At 28.2% G+C, this 7,525-nt stretch overlaps 1 protein-coding gene across 1 annotated transcript in view; it reads left to right on the plus strand.

Moving 5' to 3' along the window:
- The window catches only part of LOC148311213 (putative G protein-coupled receptor Mth-like 1), a 190,345-nt gene that overhangs the window by 53,063 nt on the left and 129,757 nt on the right, over window positions 1-7,525 (plus strand). The window lies entirely within an intron of this gene.

Here is a 7,525-nt window from a genome sequence, read left to right on the forward strand (position 1 = left end):
AATATAACTTTTTATCACTCTAATTTCTCAAATGGGAGAAAATCGCTTCTGCGTTAGTTTTCCCGCCACGAGATTACTGAAGGGTCTTTGGCGCCAGGTATGTCGTCATTCAGCGCGGGAAAACAGATGCTACTTATTGGGTTTTTTAAACTATGATGTATGTTTAAAATATCGATAAATTATGCGCGGATTTGAGTATTTAAAACCTTCGACGCCATCGCAGTCTGGTGATATACGCGTTCATTAGCCAAGTGTAAAATATTCGGGCGCCATTTTTAATCCCCGCGCCAAAGGCTATCCATCTTTCTCTGCGGCTTTTTATTAATTCTATTAAAATAATATTTCGTGTTGCTGATAGGAGACCGGTGAACGGTGGGGCGTGCTTATTCATTTAATATGTGAGTCAATTTCGCCGCTAATACGTTTCGTATAAACATATTCATGCTCACGCAACGGTCACTTATAGAGTGAAAAATGTTTTATGTGAGTCGTATTAATATTTTTTTATTATCACAAGTTTCATCTAAAAACTCTCGTTTTCACTAAACTTCGCCGAACAAAATCTACAGTAAATTATTCGGTATTTATTTAAATACTTTCGTACCTAATGAATCAATACAATAACCATTACATTTCTTTGTGGTACTTTTATTATCTTACAATTATTATATACACAAAGTTATACCGATTGTCGCTCAAGTAGCAACATGACGAATCTTTATTTTATAACCAAATGGAGATGAATACATAATATTATGTCAAGTCTTTCGTAGGCACATTCCGCACCGACTTGTATGAGGATAATTAGTATCAACATCTTGCTAGAGGCGTCGCAGATTCATTTTTAATAACATGGCTTATCAATTTTGCTCGTAATGATTTTTGTCTCCTTAAATAAACTTATGAAACCTCAAACATTACTAAAATATCACGTGTATCTGATATACAAGATTTGAAATCTGTAACGGGGATATTTTAAACGTTGAGATTGTATAGAAAATGTAAACTTATTATTAAGGATTATCATATGGATTTTTTTATTATTTGATTCGGCAGTCACTTTTTCGTAATTTCTATCCATTTTTAATTCAAGTTTTACTTAGTAAAATATCATAATTTTAAAAAATATTTTACGAAATAGTTATATTTACCATGTAAAACTTAAATTAAATATCTTTAATTCAGCCTCACATAATACCTTGATTTACAAAACTCCTATACATCTATTTTCCAAATATTCACCTAAAGGATCACGTTTGAACGACGTTTACTTTGCTACAATCCTTTTTACGATATTATTTTTTGACATCTCATCAAAGATGAAGAAGTATGTGGAAGTCTGGGCATTTACGGGGCTTACGACCGTCATAGGCTGGTTTAAGTGATCACTTTACACACGTGTAACATTCACCAATTCTACCCGTTATTGACAACCACACTACTCAAATTCTTGGAAGTTCTATATATATGAACCAATTTATAAACCTTGTTCTTGAATCACTAGAACTTCACTAGAGACATCTATTGGTGAGATGTAAAGAAGCTTTTTTATTAAGTAGAAACTCTTATATTAGCCTTAACTCTTACATTATCTTATATAATATCCTTTTTACGATGTTTGAAAATGATGCATCGAAACACGTGTCACGATAGATTTTAAGAAATAGTGGTATTCGCCAAGTAAAATAATAAAGTAAAGTAATAATTGTAACATATATAATAATATATGTCCGTCATTAGCACACATCTACATTAGTTCACCCTAAAAATTTTATGTGTTTTTGAACTGGAGATAATAAGGTCACTTTATGACGAAAAGTGCTCAGAATTATCGATTTGAATTTAAATTCCATCGGTCCTAAATGACTCATAAAACTAAAAGACTGACCTCGCGCTCCGTTGAGATGATTCTAATCTAGCTTAAAATTATGCATATGTGAGAATACCACTATTTGAGTGAGATTTATGTTATCTGTTCCCATACCCTATAATATCCCATGGGATACAAGATCGTTAACATTTTTTATAGCTACGAAATACTAAACATCGATTTTAAATGTCATGTTTTATTTGATTTAATCAGCTTCACATTCCTCTACTGAAATCCTGGTACAAATTTTGTGCAGTTTGTTTTTTTTTTTTAAATATTGTTTAATTAATTATGAAATATTTTAAATTCTATTGCAAACATTGATTAATGTGTCAATTACGAAATTTTAAATAAATAATAAAGAAATGTTTTTATTTATTTTAAAAGAAAATATTTGTATGTACAGCTAAAAGTAAATTGGCGGCCTTATTGCTAACTCAGTCTCTTGCAACCAACCAAAACCAAACCAATTTTTGTATGATTGTACCAAGATGTGTGTACGAGTATCTTATAGAGATGTATAAAATTAATGGTCAGGTAGTGTTTGTATGTAACATTAATTGTAATGAGTTGCAGTATGAATGATCAAATATATAATTGCAATGCTGTATATTTTGTATACAGCATTGCAATTATATATTATAATTTGAAAATTATATATTAAAAACGTTGTTAACGTTGTGGTTTGGTAATATAACACTATTCTTATCATTCATCGTTCACTTTGGTTTTGGAATAACCGTTCAGTCTTCACGTCAAATGTAGTCTACATGTAGTATTACACTAAGTGAACGATGGATAATAAGGACAGTGTCGCAATACTACATATTTATGAAACTTGTAAATTTATTAAATTAAGGAAGACAAAGGGAGTAGGATCCAGCGAGGAGTTTAGGGGTAGAGGTGGAAACACTAAGAAATTTATGATATGCTTAAATAGTTAAGGTTTCAAGGATAGATAATAATGTTTAACTTAAAATGTAACTTTGTTTTTAAAATCACTATAAATATATTTATTGTAGTTATTTTCAAAACAAAGTTACATTTTAATTATAAAATGGAAAATCACAAAGTTAGTGCTACAAATATAAATTATATACATAGTGATGTGTTATTTGCCACGACATCGCATATTTTTTCACGTTATTTGTTGCGCATTTCGCTCACTCCTTTCAAGAACGTCATAAATCAAAAATCGTCAATTTTCAGTTGTGCGTGTTTTCGGAATGCTCAGAAAATGTACTATATTCTAGCAAAAGCGGCATATTTTTAATTTAATATTTACCCGCTAAAGGGCAGAAAGTGTTGTTTTTGCATTTTGAAGAAAATGTATTGTTTATTATTTTTTTTAAATAAACTAAATGTTTTTCAAATGGAGAAAAAACAATCAGGTTTTACTTAAAACGATCTGTTGCACAGTAAAAAGTTCAATAAGAGGCTTGATATTTATTTTTAATGCATTGTATTATATTTTTAAACTTTAAAAACGTTCTCCTGAAAAATCAAGTTTTTTTATTTATGACGTTCTTGAAAGGAGTGAGCGATTTGTCGGTTTGAACTACTAACTTATAACATGCAATATTAGTGCTTTAAACATTGACTATGTTAATTTTCTTTTAAAACGACTACTTTGTTTTGTACTCCTTAACATATTCCTTCCTTATCCTTGAATTATTAAATACTTCGGGTGTGAGTTGATTTGTTTACAAACTAAACCGAGAGAAAAGCAGTTTACTTAAACATCGTTTAATTTATTATAATCAAACTTCAACGAAAATCACTTAAATCAAACCGTTGAGAATTTGGCTTGAATATTCATTGCTTTATAAACTTTATTTAAACCAACTGAATTCCACGTCAACCGCACGAGAGGGACTAGTTATTTGCATATTTTTAGATTTTAATAGAAAACCCATTGAATCTATTGAATTACGGAATTTGTGGAAAACTGATCAACGGTATTTTATAAATTTGATGAAATGTTGCGGTTCTTAATCCAGCACCCGATAAATTCGTAGGATGACTGATAAAACGTCGATAAAACATTCGAGGTCATTTTTTCTCAGGTTCTTCAAATGCACCAATAACGACATATAATATGCAAAAGGCAGTAATATAATATGTAAAAGGCAGTAATGCCGTAAATAAATAAATAAATAATATTGAATAAATATTTGAGTAGAAAAAAATATATATGTATGTATTCACTATTAAGACCTTACTCTTAATAATATAAATCATTAAGCATCCAGATTCACCGAAAGCCGGTTGTCACTTCACGCCGTTTTTTTTAAATAAATTCTTATACGTGAATAATTTCTAAAAAACACAATACTTTTCAGTTAAATATTGTGTTTTTTAGAAATTTTGGCCGTTCTCGTTCTATTCTTCCGTTCGCATTCGCCATTTATAATTTCTTAGTCATTCTCTCGTAACACATTCGCTCCAAATATTCATTCCACCTTAATTAATTTGTCGTAATATTTTCTATGATCCCTAGTTCAGCCTTACATTCCTTTCTAATATCTTCGTGCGAGAGTATGGCGCTCCATCCTCTCTGCACACCCCTGCAGGGAAACGGCTTGATGTTAGTAGTAGTAATAGTTATTTTTAATGACGTAGTATTGATAATTTTAATTTACACTCGCATATGGAGAGATTTATTGCGTTATTTAAATATTTCGACCTCAAATTTGCATCAAATCATTCCGCTATGGCATCAATAAACCAATTATCTCGATAATTAATACCATATTGTGGTGATTGATGAAATTATTATGTGAATACATAATAATTTCATATATGTATTAGGATTAGTGCGCACACCCAATAAACTTCTATTGTTCCATTTTTTTAAATAGCACCACCATATTAAGAATGCGTTATACCGAAATTATTAATATACAATAGGTATCTACTATAATAATATACTTTAAGGGGATATTCGCGAGCACAGAATTCATTTCACTGGAGACCACCGGAGAAGTCACATGTCTGTTCACGCCCGATTTAAAAAATATATTTTAGACATATATTTATATATATATATATTTTATACACATATATATATATATATGTATGTTATATATATATATATATATATATATATATATATATATATATATATATATATATATATATATATATATATATATATATACATATACATACATATATATATATATATGTGTATAAAATATATATATATATATATATATATATATATGTGTATAAAATATATATATATATATATATATATATATATATATATATATATATATATATATATATATATATATATATATATATATATATATATATATATATATATATATATATATATATATAAATGTATATATATATATATATATATATATATATATATATATATATATATATATATATATACCGAGGAAAACTTGGCACAATCAGGTATGTCAAATACTTGAAAGCGGCCGGGTCAGGAGTCGTAATAATCGTCGGGTATGTATGAGGAGATGCATGAATGTAGAAGAGGCAAAGAATGTTTGCAAAGACAGAGTGGTGTGGCGTTCGATTCTCTCTGCCTACCCCTGCGGGGAAGCGGCGTGATGGTTAGTTAGTTAGTTAGTTATATATATATATATATATATATATATATATATATATATATATATATATATATATATATATATATATATATATATATATATATATATATATATATATATATATATTATATATTTATATATATATATATATATATATATATATATATATATATATATATATATATATATATATATATATATATATATATGCGTCGCACTGAATAAAACAAAAGACATCAGATAGAAAAAATATAATATTCTGAACTGCCAGAATCAGATAGATAGATAGATAGAAAAATATTATAAAGATAAATTAAGAATAAACTTTAATTATAAAGCAACACATTGTTTATTTTATTATTATACACCCACTTTACGAAGGAAAATATTACCACGTTATATATATATATATATATATATATATATATATATATATATATATATATATATATATATATATATATATATATATATATATATAAATATATATATAAATGTGTAAATAGATTTTAGATTTAGTTTTTTTTTTATATATTTACACAATTTTTTTTTTGTTTTTCAGAATATACTTACGTACAAAAAATATTTCATTTATATTTTTTGAACTTTCAATAACTTTCAATAACTTTTCAAAACCATATAATTAGTTCGAATATAAATTTATTTTTTCACTGCAAAAACGGTGAAATCACCGTTTTTGTAAAAAAATCAATTACGTAAAATGTTACCTGGATTAAGAGAAAATTAAGTTGCGACTTGACGAATGCTGGGCCTTAAATTTTCCAGGTCCTGTATTATATTTTTTGGCTCGACAATTTCAAAAGTTGTGTCTCTAACTAGAACTTGGTTCATATATATAGAACTTCCAAGAATTTGAGTAGTGTCGTTGTCAATAATGGGTAGAATTGGTGAATGTTACACGTGTGTAAAGTGATCACTTAAACCAGCCTATGACGGTCGTCAGCCCCGTAAATGCCCAGACTTCCATATTTTTCTTCATCTTTGATGAGATTTCAAAAAATAATATGACATTATTTATAAATAAAAAATGGACTCAGTGGGATTCGCATGTGTGAAAATGTATCAGATTGTATTTTCACCTGTTGATCAGAACATATGTAGTTTTCGAAACTAGTCGAGTTTACATTAATATACTCAAAAGTGTTCTTATACGAGTGTTTTAGTTTTATATTCGAATCATGTTATTCCACAAACTTGATGCTGAATTACCGAATAGAAAATAGCAGCATTAGGCACTCAAGATTGCATATCCGTTCTCGTACATTTTTTTTAATTATGACTCAGTAATGTTAGGATCCCTTGATGAAAGACTACTTGAAAAGTGTAACGATTTATTGTGAGATATGACTAGCTAACTAATTTAACATCAAGCCGCTTCCCCGCATGGGTAGATAGAGGGAAAAGAACCCCACATCACTCTGCCTTTGCAAACATTCTTCACCTCTTTCACATTCATGCATCTCCTGATACATAATCGCCGATTATTCCTGACTTGACCACAAAAAACTACTTATTCCAGACAAAAATAATACAACAGCCGGTTTTTATTCCTCGTATTTTTTTTATTACGTATATAAATCTGTTGAAATATCAGCATGACTCTAATTACCATAAATTTAATTAAAAAATAATATAATCATCAAAGTCTTTCTTCGCGATTCATATATAGCAACCACGATTCGTGTTGCGCAGTGTTAACTGCCATGAATACTTGATAAATAAATAATAATTAATATAATAATCTGATCCTTGACATTTTTAATAGATCTATTATAATTACATGCAATATGGCTTAGATTTTTTACAGTAATAAACTATAGCTTACGTGTGCAATTATGTAAAATTATTTGATGATCAACACGGTGGATATTATGGCATAAGACTCACTGCCTCGGGGAATACTGCAATGAGTCAAAACTTATTATTTTACATCACAAGTTATGAAAGGTTATAACAATTAATTAAATTTTGCAATGTATACACGATTTTTACAGCGGTTTTTGCACGATTTTTATTGATGTGCTCAACTGATTCAAACACTTAT

This window comes from Brachycentrus maculatus, unplaced genomic scaffold (genome assembly GCF_059751285.1).
Source record: "Brachycentrus maculatus isolate JH-2025_06_01 unplaced genomic scaffold, ASM5975128v1 h1tg000069l, whole genome shotgun sequence".
NCBI lineage: Eukaryota > Metazoa > Arthropoda > Insecta > Trichoptera > Brachycentridae > Brachycentrus > Brachycentrus maculatus.